This window comes from Sinocyclocheilus anshuiensis, unplaced genomic scaffold (genome assembly GCF_001515605.1).
Source record: "Sinocyclocheilus anshuiensis isolate Anshui unplaced genomic scaffold, SAMN03320099.WGS_v1.1 scaffold6, whole genome shotgun sequence".
Lineage (NCBI taxonomy): Eukaryota > Metazoa > Chordata > Actinopteri > Cypriniformes > Cyprinidae > Sinocyclocheilus > Sinocyclocheilus anshuiensis.
Window position 1 is genome coordinate 359,179 of NW_015547668.1, and position 13,764 is coordinate 372,942.

A 13,764-nucleotide genomic window follows, 5' to 3' on the forward strand; every position below is an offset into this window, starting at 1 on the left:
CCTGTGTGTGTGTGTGTGTGTGTGTGTGTGTGTTTGTGTGTGTGTGTGTGTGTAAACAACTTATTTTTATGAAAATTAGACGCATTACTGGTTGTGCTTTATTTACTAAAGCCAATGCTATGATCCTGTCCTCAAAAATCCAAAACCAAAGTCACAAAAAGCAGGCTGTAAAGTGAATTGTTTTCAAAAGAGATGCTACTGTTCAGTGGCATGGTGGAAGTAATTCTTCAAGCAATGATGATGAAGAGCATTATAACCAAGTATATATCCAGACATGCAACTTAGCGGAGCACACTTTTAGCATTTTAAAAATGTAGGTGTCTAGATCCCACTGATGGAAAAGTATGGCTCATCATGGTAGTCCACTGCATCCTCCACAACCTAGCACTCAGAACCAACAGCAAGATGGGTATCATGATGCCATGCAATTACTGCTGCTAAAGGTGGCACAACAAGATTTTAAAGTTTAAGAGGGAAATTCATTTTTCACATTGGTTACAAGCATTAGATCATTCATTCATTCAATAAACTGTATGTGTTTCCTCAAGTCACCTCAGTCATGAAACTCTAGATGGCACAGGTTGATAGGTCCTTTATATGCAATATGCTGGCAATGTATTTGCTGCCAATGAGACTGCTTGACCAACATTTAAAAATAGAGTTCCCCTGAAATGTATCATCTTAAAGTGCCCCTATTATGCCATTTTTAAGGTTGCTAATATTGTTTTATGAGTCTCCTAAAACAGGTTTATATGCATGCAAGGTCAAAAAACACGTTAGTTTTCTCTAAAAAATAGATTTAATTTTACCTCATTTCTAAATGATTCGTAAACGACTCGTGCGAAGCAGTTCAAATAATCAGTCTCTCTAAACCCCTCCTTTCCGTGAGCCCTCATTGCTGTGATTGGTCAGATGGCGCAGTCATTTGTGATTGGTCCAGAGCCGTAGAGAGATTGGCTCTGGATTGGTCTACCGTGTACAGCGCGTGTCGGAAACGAAACGCCAAATGCCATGACGGAATGACAGCCCTGGAGACATGCCAATACCACATAGATAAACAGTCTCTCTAAACCCCTCCTTTCCGTGAGCCCTCATTGCTGTGATTGGTCAGATGGCGCAGTCATTTGTGATTGGTCCAGAGCCGTAGAGAGATTGGCTCTGGATTGGTCTACCGTGTACAGCGCGTGTCGGAAACGAAACGCCAAATGCCATGACGGAATGACAGCCCTGGAGACATGCCAATACCACATAGAAAAGATGGTATCGATTGTACCTTACCAATTTAAGCCGGAGTCTGATGATGAAACGGTTGAACTAGCTGATCGACAAGAGACTGATTCGCAAGCACGACTGGAGCAGGACGTTTCTCAGTGGTAAGTGTCAAGTGTTAACAAGTTTGTGGTAATTATAAGATGTGATGAAACAAATTTACTCTCACAGCGTAGGATACAGCGTTTTCTCGACATGATGTTAACCACATGGAAATTTTACTGTTTGTGGGCGGGCAAGTTGTCAACAAGAACATGGACAGACATTATGCAAATGTGTTACTTCGTGACGTAGAGCCGTAACAGAATAAGATTCGAATTCCTGACGCTCGTTTAGGCGATTGCGAGCCGACTCTTTTAATAGACAATAACTTTATTTATCGTGCACTGTCGGCTTCACAACTTTGCAGATAATTTATGTTCCCATACAGCTACATGACACACTGCATGAAAGGTACTATTCGAAAAGGCATAATAAGATAAGTGAACAGAATTTAATTATTCCAAATCACAAAACATGTTGTGTGGTCTCCATTTATCAGTTCCTAAATAAAGCAACAGTGCACAATTATTAAATAATGTTTAATGTTTAACAAGTTGTGTGTATAAGGCAAGGCTAGCATGAAAATATGCATTTTAATATCAGCAGCAGCAACGGCCGCAGCAGAAACACAATTAGCAAAAAAGAATTTGCAGATTTGCAAGTTTACTCTGCAGCTTGTTGTTTGTCAAGTGTTGCTGTGAGTCAACATGACTACTTTTGGACTGGTCTCTCTCACTTGATTGATTAAAAAAGCAAATGTTCAGGTGGTTGCCATCCCTCCCATCTCTATCAGCTTGCAATATATGGCATTCATTGTTACAGGCACACATGCATGCTTCTAACTAGGTAAGTTTGAGCAACATCACACATATCTTGTACCTAAGGGTATGGCACCCAGGCACACATTGCTAAATCACTAGTGGGCTTCAGAAGACCAGGTACACATTTATCAAGCCACTAGATTTTAAACTGGTCAAGAAACCAGATACACACAGCATGTTCCACTAGTGTTAAGCTATTTGGCAAAGCAGGCCTAGGCACACACAGATGAAACGTGGTTTCGATGCCTCTTTGGAGCAACAGCAGTACATATGTCTTGTTTTCAGGGGCCTGTAGTGTCCAATAGTCTTACAGCTCTCTCTGTTATGAGAATTTATTTATGTCTATGAATGCAGCAGCTTTTTTTTCTTATAGCTGCATGCATATGTGTTGGCTTATATTCTGTGATGCTCCTTTGTTCCTGTCTTTTTGGGGGATTTACAGATGCCTATTTATTCAGCAGCAGCAGCATAACTTACATGATTGCAGCAACATGTCTGTGTACCTATTGGCAGTAGCAAGTCCATACTTACTCTACAGCAGCAGCATGCATAGCCGTCAGTTAAATTCCTATTTGGGTTATTCTAGTATAATCGGATAACATTTGGGCTCTGAATTGCTCCTAGCACATTCCAACAATTGATGCAACGCTTGTTTAATGATCAGCAGTGTCAATCTTTGCTGTTATACCTCAATGACATTGTGGTGTTTTCATCGTCTGTAGAGCAGCATTTGATGTGGTTGGAGGTCGTCTTGAGTTGGCTGGAGCAAGAAGGGTTGAAGGCGAGGTTTGAGAAGTGTTTCTTCTTCCAGAAAGAGGTAAGGTATTTGGGGCATGTGATCTTGTCATACGGAGTGTCAGCAGATCCGAATAAGATTGAGGCAGTGTCTCAGTGACATCGCCCAGAGACAGCTAGTGAGTTGCGTTCATTGCTAGGTTTTATGAGTTACTACCACGATTTTGTTGCATGGCAATAGAGATTGAGGGGTTAAAAAGTAAGCTTACATACACAGACTTCACAGATACATACATTCCTTGCATACACAGACTTCTCCCAGCCGTTCATCTTGGAAGTTTATGCCAGGCATGCTGGACTGGGAGCAGCCCTGTCCCAGGAGCAAGATGGCAGGGTGGGACCTATCGCTTATGCCACCTGCAGATTTCGTCCCACTGAGTGGAATATGTCCAATCATAGCTCCATGTTGTATTTACAGACAACAATCCATTTATCCATCTGACTTCTGCCAAACTTGGTGCTACTGAACATCACTGGTCTGCACAACTGGCCTCCTTTGGTTTTGAACTTAGGAATAGGTCCGGGAGAACTAATGCAGATGCCCTCTCAAGACTCGATCCAGCTGGGCATTGTGAGTCAGCTCACAATAATTTTTGTACCAAGGTAACAGTAGAGGTACAATGGGTTGTGGATGACCAGTGAGTAGTCCATAGTTTTAGTGAGGTCCTGGGTTTCTAAGAGAGAAGGACATATACCAGTCGTGAAGAGCTTTGTCTTCTCTCCGAGCCCACTCTAGTTCTGCTCCAGCAATGGGATATATTTGAGCGGGACAGGGTGGTTTTTAGTTGTGTCCGCTGTCCCGATGGGGAGAGAAGCACCTACAGGTATTTCTTCCTTGTGCTCTGTGTTGTGAGGTGCTGACCTTGCTGCATCAGGGAATTGAGTGTAAAATGGAACTGGTACGGCAATGTTGTCCAGGCCCAATGAAGTCCTGGTGATATTACAGTCCTGGAGGCATCATAGACCGGTATAGAGAATGTATTAGTAATGACTGATGTCTTTACTAAACACAGTGTGGCTGTTCCTACTCGGGACCAGTTGTGCGGCTCATATACGGCTGAGAAGTCTCGCACTATGTGGCTGGTAATGGCCATTGTGAGTGGTTCAACCGCACACCGCACAATCTCTTGCTTACCTTCCCAATTTCTAGGATAAGGGATTGGGTATTGTGTCTTTCCCATGTATTGTTTTGTTATAATACCACTCCTCACTAGGCCACCGGTGAATCATCCTTTTTTTGATGTATGGGCAAGAACCCAGACTCCCTGTGGATTTCCTTCTTGGAAGAGTCCAGGATGTGGTACCTGGTACAGTCCATGACTGGGTGGTGGAACATCAATCCGGCTCCAGTTTGCTTTTGAGGATGCTGCAGATTGTAGAAATACCAGTAACAATCAGCATGTCCAGGATGCTCTGTTCATTAAAGGTCAGCTAGTGTATTTCCAGGATTTCAGTAAGAGAGGCCATAATAAGATTCAAGACTTGTGGAGCTCCGTGGTGGACCGTGTTTTAAAGGTGCTCCTGAAGGTGAAGATGGGTGGTGTTGCTGTTTATTCTGTTGCACCAGTGCACATGCCCGATGAGGTAAAGCATGTTCATCGTTGATTATTGAAGGCCCGAAATCAAACTCATGCAAAATTCTTTTGCATGGATTGCAGACTGGATGTCACTGCTGTTTTGTTTTACGTTGAACGGAACGCATTGTATTGCATTCCTGTGTGTTTTGGGTTACGGTTGCATTGATGGACACGTGCCAAAATAATCTTGTTCTTTTTGTGTGAACGTTTCACCTCTAAAGACTTTGAGTGTTTGTCTTATTTCGTGTTGTATTTGTTTATGTTACTAGTCACTATAAACTAGTCTTTGTTAAAATTGTTTGCGATTCCTGATTCTCCCTTTTCCCCCCAACTCTGTTTGAATTACCTGGTGCATTTGCAGTTTTGATTTATTTATTTTGTGTGTGTGTGTGTGTGTGTGTGTGTGGTTGTGTTCTGTAAACTTTGTATATTGTTTATTTTGTTTTTTTTATAATGTAATTGAGTCTTTTGTATTGATGTGATTTTTGGGTTATATTCTCTTTTTGTATTAGCTTGAATTCCTTTTGTTGTTTTTGGGGTTTTGATTTATTTTCTTTTGAGTGTTCAAATTGGAGCTTTTGTGTTATTGTTTCTGTTGAAGTAGTTTATTTACTTTCTTGATTTGCTAATATTGTGTGTATTGTTACTTTGGGTTTTGTTTTATTCATTCTTTTCTACAATTGGTATTATTTTGTGTTAAGTGTATTGTGTTTAAAACTTTTTGTAATTTGTGTAATCGGTATAGGATTGTTTGTAGTAGTCATTGTATGTGTGTGTTAAATATATATATATATATATATATATATATCTTTTTCCTTCTAGGAGCTACAGGCCTTGATTGAGCAGGGAGACAATTTCCCCTTTTAGGGGGTGATGATGGCATTCCTCACTGAGTGCTGTGGTCTGCTGTGTGCAATGCGGGTCTTCCCTTGTTTGTGAGTGTGCAGATCAGGAGATCATTTATTACTGAATTGTCTTCCCTGTAATCTAGGCCGCAGCTCCATGATGGATTTTGAGTGATCTATGTTGATGCAAGTCTTTCTTAGAGTTGATGTTTCAAACCCTTGCTTTATTAAAGTTTTATATTGTTTTTATACTGTTCTAATAAAGGATTTTGATTTATAACTGTGTCTCCATGTCTTGCTTGACACTGGGTAGGGAACCTGTGCAAAGTCTTATTGGTAGATTCTTTGGGTGAGATTCCCAAGGTGGCGTAGATCACCACTCAGGGCCCAGCTACATATATATATATTCATCAGCCGTTGCCTACAATCAATACAAAATTCAGCAGACAATATGGAGCTCTCAGAATTCTTTACTGGTGCCATAAAATGTTCTTTACTTGCTGATTCAGAACAAGATGGTGTTCCCTGAGGAACAAATGAGCCATACAGAGTGTAATCACATCCTCCTATGCCTTAGAGAGCAGTCCAGCATGAGGCCCTCTTCTCTGGGCATCTCTCGCTAAATGTCTTAATTTTCAGGAAGATCCCACTGAGACACAGTATGAACAGATGGCAGAGGATGTCCATATCCATGTCATATTTCTCTGCCTTAAATGGTGGTTTCAGCCTCAGACAGCACGGCCACAGTTCGTTCACAGTTTGATACATATTGAGAACAATACTAGCAAAAGCTACCATAAAATTATCTGCTGTGATGCTGATTTCTAAGCTTCTATGAAATTTTTAGCAGTATGCCCGAAAATGTATTTAAAAACAAAACTAGCTGTGGCTGGTATAGGTTTACATGTAAGTCTAAGATGGCGCTTCAAGACCGGTCTTTACGTAAATAGTGCCAGGTCTGATTTTGCAAAAGAGGTCCACCATAACCAGAGAAAGCTATCTGTTAGCATTCAACTTGATGACAGAAAACAAAAACATCTCATTTTACAGTAGTAAGATTTGCTATATCTGATATATGTAAGAATCCGAATACACAGCTACTTTTTAATAGCCGTCATAAACCCCCTATAATTGTGTAGTTACTCCATCTACCAGCAGCGGATAACTAGTCAAAGCTCTGGGGCAAAACTACTCAAATGGTACTACAGACTTGAAGAAGTATTTCAGGAGACACTGGGCATTACATGATTTGATCTATTCGCTTCCTTTTCTTTCATAATCACTTCCCTTGTAATAAATAATTTTATATTTCCTCCAATTTGGTAATCTCTTCTATGCATACGGTCATAATGGTGAAATAAAAGCTTGCTGTAAAATTAATTGATGAATGAAAATTAAAACTCCTGTTAGGCCATGCAGTTTTATGGGGATATGTGTTAGCCGTGGAGTGTAAACTGGGGTCTACACTCAATAGGTTGATGGCTTTTATGAACTCAGCAATTTAAGATAAGTTGCAGGTGATATTTCAAATTATATGACATGCGGTATGTTTATGCTCATCATACTAAGTACCCTCAGTTTAAAGAGCCATAACATCTCTTTCACGGCATGCACACTACATGGTCACTGGATGAGAAATTACAGCAGGTAATTACTGTACATAAAGTGTAAGACTGCAAAAGCTGCACTTTCCCTAAATCAAAAAGATATCATCAATCAAACACTGATTCTAAAAGGCAGTGAGACCGTTTTAAATAGTCCATGTCATAAGAAATCCAATTTGCCTTGATCTTTTGAGATAAAATACTGAAAATCTCCACAAATGGTCACTCATCTGAACTGCTGTGCCACTAAAACAAAAACCACAGTTTATATGGAACAAACATATTTTGTTATTTGTTGCTTTATTACACTGGGACTGGACACAATGTAAAATTTCAGAACACATTATTTTCTTAGCAGCCCACCCAAACCATTGCTCCATTTGAATGTCAGATTCATATTTCTACACATGAACATCCACATCAACAATGCCTACAGTATATAATGGTCAGAAACAATGCAATTATGCAGTGTAAACTATACAACTGAAGAAAGCAATTACAAATAATTATATTTAAAAAAAAAAACAGCCGTAAAATACAGATAGTTTCATTCCAATGGTCAGAGAAATACAATTAGGATATGGTCCTTTTACCGTATACTGCATTTCAGGATATACAGAACTCATGAGGAATTCAAATGGTTTGCTTGCATGCACTCTCTGTTTTGTTTAGCTTTTTAGCATATTCTAAAATAAGGCATATTATATAATTGGTTTCATTATTATAGAATGAGGGGAAGTGGGGATTAATCAAATTGCAAATGTACAATAATGTTTTAGGCTGTATAATTTAAATATATTCTACAGCTGAAGTCTGCACCTGTTTTACATTGACAGCACACGCTGACATTGGTTGACGTGCTTATTTTCTTGGACAATATCTGCAAACACAGATCAAACTGCAATTGCATTTGGTGGAGTTGATGCTCATTTGTATTCATGTCGGATCAGATTCTATAATCCTCAAATAAACAAACATTCTTCATGAAATCATGTCAAATGCTGGTCAGGTGCATGATGAGGCAGTATCACGTAAGTAAAAAAAAAAAAGAAGAAGAATGGAAAGTGTGAGACAAATAGAGAATTCAAGAGAGTGGGAGAAGAAGAAAAATCCCTTATGTGACAGCACATGTCAAGTCCTGACCTCGGCTTGCTGAATAAGTGATATTTCGGTTCAGTAGAGCGAGAGGGGCAATGCTTCATTGTTTTTATTTCTCTGAACATAGAGGGCAGTGTTTAAAAACCACAGAGTGCAGATGCACTCACTCTCCAGCACCATTATACATTTTGTCACAAAGCATTATAGGTCAGTCTTTTCTAAGAAGGATACATGCAATCCTGCTTTAAATTTTTATCAAGAAGATATCTTAAAAGCTACTTTTTGGTACAAGCTTTGCATCATAAGTGCACCAATGATGACTTAAAATGCTACCTAGGTAGGTGACTCCCTAGGTTTTGGAGCAGAGTCTATATGAGTCCTTGTTGAGAGAATGTAATGATGAGGGTACGGCTGACAGACTCTCAGTAGAGGTCACTGACGCCCTCTGCTACAATATTCTGTCTAGTTCTCATGGCTGTTTCATCGCTGAACCCTGTGATAGAGCAGAAACCAAACCGCTCCTGACAGTAAATGTGAGTTTAAAAGTACCAAGGGCAGATGCGACTGGAATACCAATGTGGAGTTGGCACCGACGCTGATTAGGGAGCAGTAACAGAACATTAAAAGCCTGGGACATGTAATTAACACAGGAAATATTTAATGGTTATTTTCCTGTTTGCTTGAAAACAATGGAGTTCGAACTTAATCAGAAAGCAATTCTCTTCCACATTACAATAAGGTTGTGTAAACTTAAGATCAATTGCTAGGTTAAAAGCAGAGGAGCAAATACAACTGCAGTTATGAAATTTCAGGGTTGGGGGTTTATCCAAATCACTAACCCCAAGTAGGCAACACCTTATTTAGCGCCACAATATAATTTTACATGGTGTTACGTGGTGCATGGTCTCTGTGAAGATTCCTAGTGTTTATTAAAAAATTTGATCATTCTGCCTCATGAATCTCCTTGAAACCAGAATAAATGTAACAAAAGCTGTCTTAGACGGCATGATTCTGTCAATAAAACTCAACCCTAATACCACGTACCATTGATCGTACTGTGGTCACAGGACATCGTTCACAGTGGGGACGAGTTTGACATGTTGACACCTTTTGCCAAGGCCAGTTTGGTCACTACCGCTTTAGGAAAGATCTCTCAGCTGGGATGAATCAAATATAGAGGAACCATCTTTACGATTTTCCAATTTTAATTTGTGTGTTAAAATGAGAGGCGATCTAATGCATGAAATTTGTTATTTTTAATGTTGGTGACCGTGATTTCACCAAGTACAACATGTTCCTGGATCAACATCCTTGTTGATCCTGGAACAACATTCCAATTAACCAATCAGAATTGAGGGATAACTTTTCAGGAAATATCTGTTTTAGGCTTACAGTCAGGGTTAGGTGCTTCTACACCCTTGGTAATCAGCTATCATTTCAAACTGATTTTAGGAATAAATTATGGGTATGCTTAGGTTTAGAGGTAGGGATTGGGTTTAGTCTATACTTTTGGACAGTAATGTTGATCCAGGATCAACAAAAGATGTTGATCCAGGAACATGTCTTACTTGGCAAAATCATGGCGACCTTTAATGTTATGCTGTGGGGAAGTCGTGGCCTAATGGTTAGAGAGTTGGACTTGTAACCCAAAGGTTGTGGGTTCGAGTCTCGTACTGGCCCACTGCTCCGGGTGTGTGTTCACTGCTGTGTGTGTGCACTTTGGATGGGTTAAATGCAGAGCACTAATTCCAAGTATGGGTCACCATACTTGGCCTCACGTCACTTTCACTTTTTTCACTTTCCTTCTTTCTTTCTTTCTTTCATTGCATGTACAGCTTTTCTACAGCTTTCTGTTCTAGTAAAATCACAACACATCAAAATGCAAACAGATAAATATGCTCTCATTGCTAATACATGCACTGATATGCAGCTGTAATTTTGGTTTATTAAAATAAAAAGTTACAATAATGTGGATTAGAACCAGAAAGTCAAAGCCTGATTCATGTATCTATCAACTGAGAAACAAAATCATGTGACAGACACTGCCAGATCGTTAATTGAAATCTAATTTAATTTAATGAAATTATTCTCTTTAAATTCTTCTCTGTGCAGCCATCCCTTTTCATGCTGGCTCTTTCCAGAAGGGTTATTCCAAATCGCCTATGAGAGCACGAGCCTGAGTCTAGCCTCACTTATTAAGATGTTGTCCATTAGCTTTCTGCACAGCTTCACACTACATAACTTTCAATGATACATTAACAGCTTGCTTCCCCAATAGAGATGTGCTTTCTGTAACAATTCATGGGTCTCATAACAGCATTAATGCTATTCCCATGTGATTTATAATCCCATATGACTGTCATGTTCAACAAAAAAGTCACACCTGCCAAGCTTTCCACTCTCTCTATGCACAGCTGAATGCTAATGATGTGTCATCTTGCGCTGTCAGAACCTATGTATGATACAGATTAGAAGTGACATGCATTATCGGAGGTGGGGAGGGGAGATAGGGTGGTCTCCAGCTGTGACAGATATAAGGATGGAAAGATAGTTGTGAATCCGTAAGGAGCGCTGCTGGGCTCAATAAACGTGATCGCTCACAGCTCTCAGAAGTGTAATCCGCTAGGGCCTTTAGTTGTATCAAAGTGCATGATACAGCATATCAAAGGAAACAATAACTCCCAAAAGCTTCTCATAATGGATAAATATAGTAAGTCTTAATTTATAGAAGACAAAATGATTTTGCTCAACAAAGTTTTAATTTTTTTTTTTTTTTATGATTAATAAGATTAAATATTACCTATAGGGTAACGGGACAACTGATTCCCTTTCAAGCGAACTTTCCTTATTATGGCGAGCACTAGCAAGACGTGGGGATCGCAGGCGGATCTGGCCAATGAGTTTAAGGAGGGGCTTTCCCTCTCGCTCTCGTTGGCCGTGGACGAGAGTGAGCCGCTGGAGGATGATGATGTGATTTCCCTAACATCATCTGATCCAGTGGCCAGTGCTCTGCTGGGTTTGGCCCAGGAAGAGCAGGAGATGTCTGAGGAGGGTGAAGAAGTTGAGGCTGAGCCCTCCCAATCCTCCTGCCCTGCCTATGATGAGCTACTGGAGGTTATGGATCGCGCCACGGCGAGGCTTGACTTGCCGTGGAAGCGGGCCAGGAAGGTGGTGCCACGAGGTCGTCTCACCAAGCGTTATCTGTCTGACCATAATCATTTTCTTCCTGATCTCCATACGGAGGTCGAGAAGGAATGGAAGAGGCCGTTTTTTTCACGCATCCATCAGTTCCAGCATACGAGTTATGCCAACATCAAGGGGATGCGTGAAATGAGAAGATGCCCCCTGTAGAAGAGACGATGGCTAGCTATCTCTCTATGGGTGAGACATCCTTTCTCAAGACTCCCTCCTTGCCATCTAAGCCCCTTCAGGATACATCTCGCTTAAATGGCAGGGCATACTCAGCAGCAGGTCAGGCTGTCGCTTTGTTGCACACGATGGCGGTGCTTCAGGCATATCAGGCTAATCTACTGAAAGACCTGGATAAAGGGGAAGGCCTTTCTCCTGATGAGGTAGCTGAGTTGCGCCGCACCACAAATCTTGCTCTCCGTGCTACTAAGCAAGCCGCCTCTGCTATGGGCAGATCTATGGCGGCCATGGTGGTAATGGAGAGACATCTGTGGGTGAACCTGGCAGATATCGGGAAGAAAGAGAGGGGCTTTCTCCTCGATGCTCCGGTTTCGCCTTCCGAACTTTTTGGTACCTCCGTCGAGACGGTGGTTGAGAAGTTCAGGGAGGCGAAGGCGTGCTCAGCGGCCTTCAAAACCTTCATTCCACGAAGGTCCAAGTCTGAGCCGGAACAACTCAGGGGTCCTGGCCCGTTTCGGTCTGAGGATCAGAGACGGGCACAGAAGGCTAATGTTGCGGCTCGCGCTCCTCCCCCACCTGCGGGTAGGGCTAGGAGGAATCGCGGGTCAAAGGGAGGTAGGCAAGACCTGAGGAAGGTGATCCAGACAAGGCGTTCCCAACGCTCTCGTCCGGACCAGAGTGATACCTGAACATCTACTCCTCTCCCTCGGGGGGTTTAACATCTGCCCTCATCTTCCCCTTCCTAATTCCTCTGTAACTACCATCATCTCCACCTGACCGAGGTTAGGTAGGAACCTCCTGCGCCTGCATTGCAGTCTCCTATGCTGGACCTATGATGTTTTCGGTTGGTTCTGTGTCTTACGTAGTAACCACCTTACTGATGGTCTAGAGGCTACTTCGGGCTTCGCTTCTTGAACGGGGCTCCTGCGCGGGAACCATGGTGGGTGAGTACGATCCATTTTGAATATATAAAATGTGCTGGTGGTTGTGTGAATCAGTCTGCTAGACTTCTTTGCAGTGTTTCCGGGACATGTCCTTTTCTAGGGTAGGTCCTCGGTGAGCACCCCCTCTGCTGGACTACTCGACTTTTGCAGTGATGACCTCACTTGTCGATGCTGGATCCAGACTGTATGATAGCCATTTTTCCGGCTTCATGCTTCCTGGATCATGTGGCCAGATCACAGGCTTCTGCGGGAGCCTTCTTGGTCATCAGGCCCCCGGCACGGCACCCATATCCAGGTTCGCCCCGAGGGGCTTCCTGTGAATCAGGATATACCCTCTCGCTGAGATGTCGAGCGGGAGGTATGAGTGGAGTTTTTGTGAGAAACCCTTCTTGTGAAGTGCTATCGCCAGGCAGTGCTCCCTTCGCCTCAGAGGGTTGTCTTTGAGCTTGCCACTCCCGTTTGGCTCATTACTTCTGGGCATCTGTGAGCAGATGCTTAGGAATCTCTATAAAATCCATGCTATGGTAAGTGCACACGCTAAGCTCTGCGCACTTTCTAAAATCCTGTATGGTAAGGGTTACGCGTTGTCAGTCTCGTTCCCTTTCTCAGAGTTGGCTTAGGCCCCGGTACTCGCCTTGGGCTCCACTCAACTAGTGTGTCTCTGTTGATACATTTGTTGAAGCATCGCTGGAATTTTCTCCCCTTCTGAGGAGTGGAATTCCCTGCTTCGTGGGTCTCGTGGTTAGCAGTGCTCCCCTCTATCGGAGGGTTGCCTATGAGCACGCTGCCTCTTTTCTGAATTCGGAGTTCTCCTTTCACGTGGAGAGTTGAGTTCTCTGTTTTCCCAGAGCACCTGGAACTAGTAGCATCAGGTGATCTAGGCCCTTCCAAATCCGCCTCTCTGATGTGCTGAATTTTTGGCTAGATTGCAGTACACTTACCTCTGATTCTAACAATCATGCTGGGCGAGCCCCCTCTCTCGTTGAGAGCTGGGTCTGTGTTCCCTCAGCTAGGTAACTTTACTGCTGGCAGTTCCAGTATTGGAACATGCTGTAGGTCCGAGCCTCCCTCTCGTTTTAGAGCTGGGTGTGTTGCTCCCTCAGCTAAGTAAATTATTGCTAGCCGTTCCAGCATTGGAACATGCTGTAGGTCCGAGCTCCCCTCTCGTGTGAGAGTTGGGGAACGATATACCCACGCCGCCATGCTGAGGCCATGCCGCCCCCTCAGCTAGAGATTTACTGCTAGCCATTCCAGCTTTATATCTTAGATCGAGTTGGTGACTCTCAAACATATTGGGTTTGGTATGCACCATTCCATCTATGAGCTGCTCTTTCAGAGTGCCACGAGAGCCCCTTAGAATGGTATTTTTAAACTTTCGGTATTTGTACACTTTCTAAAAT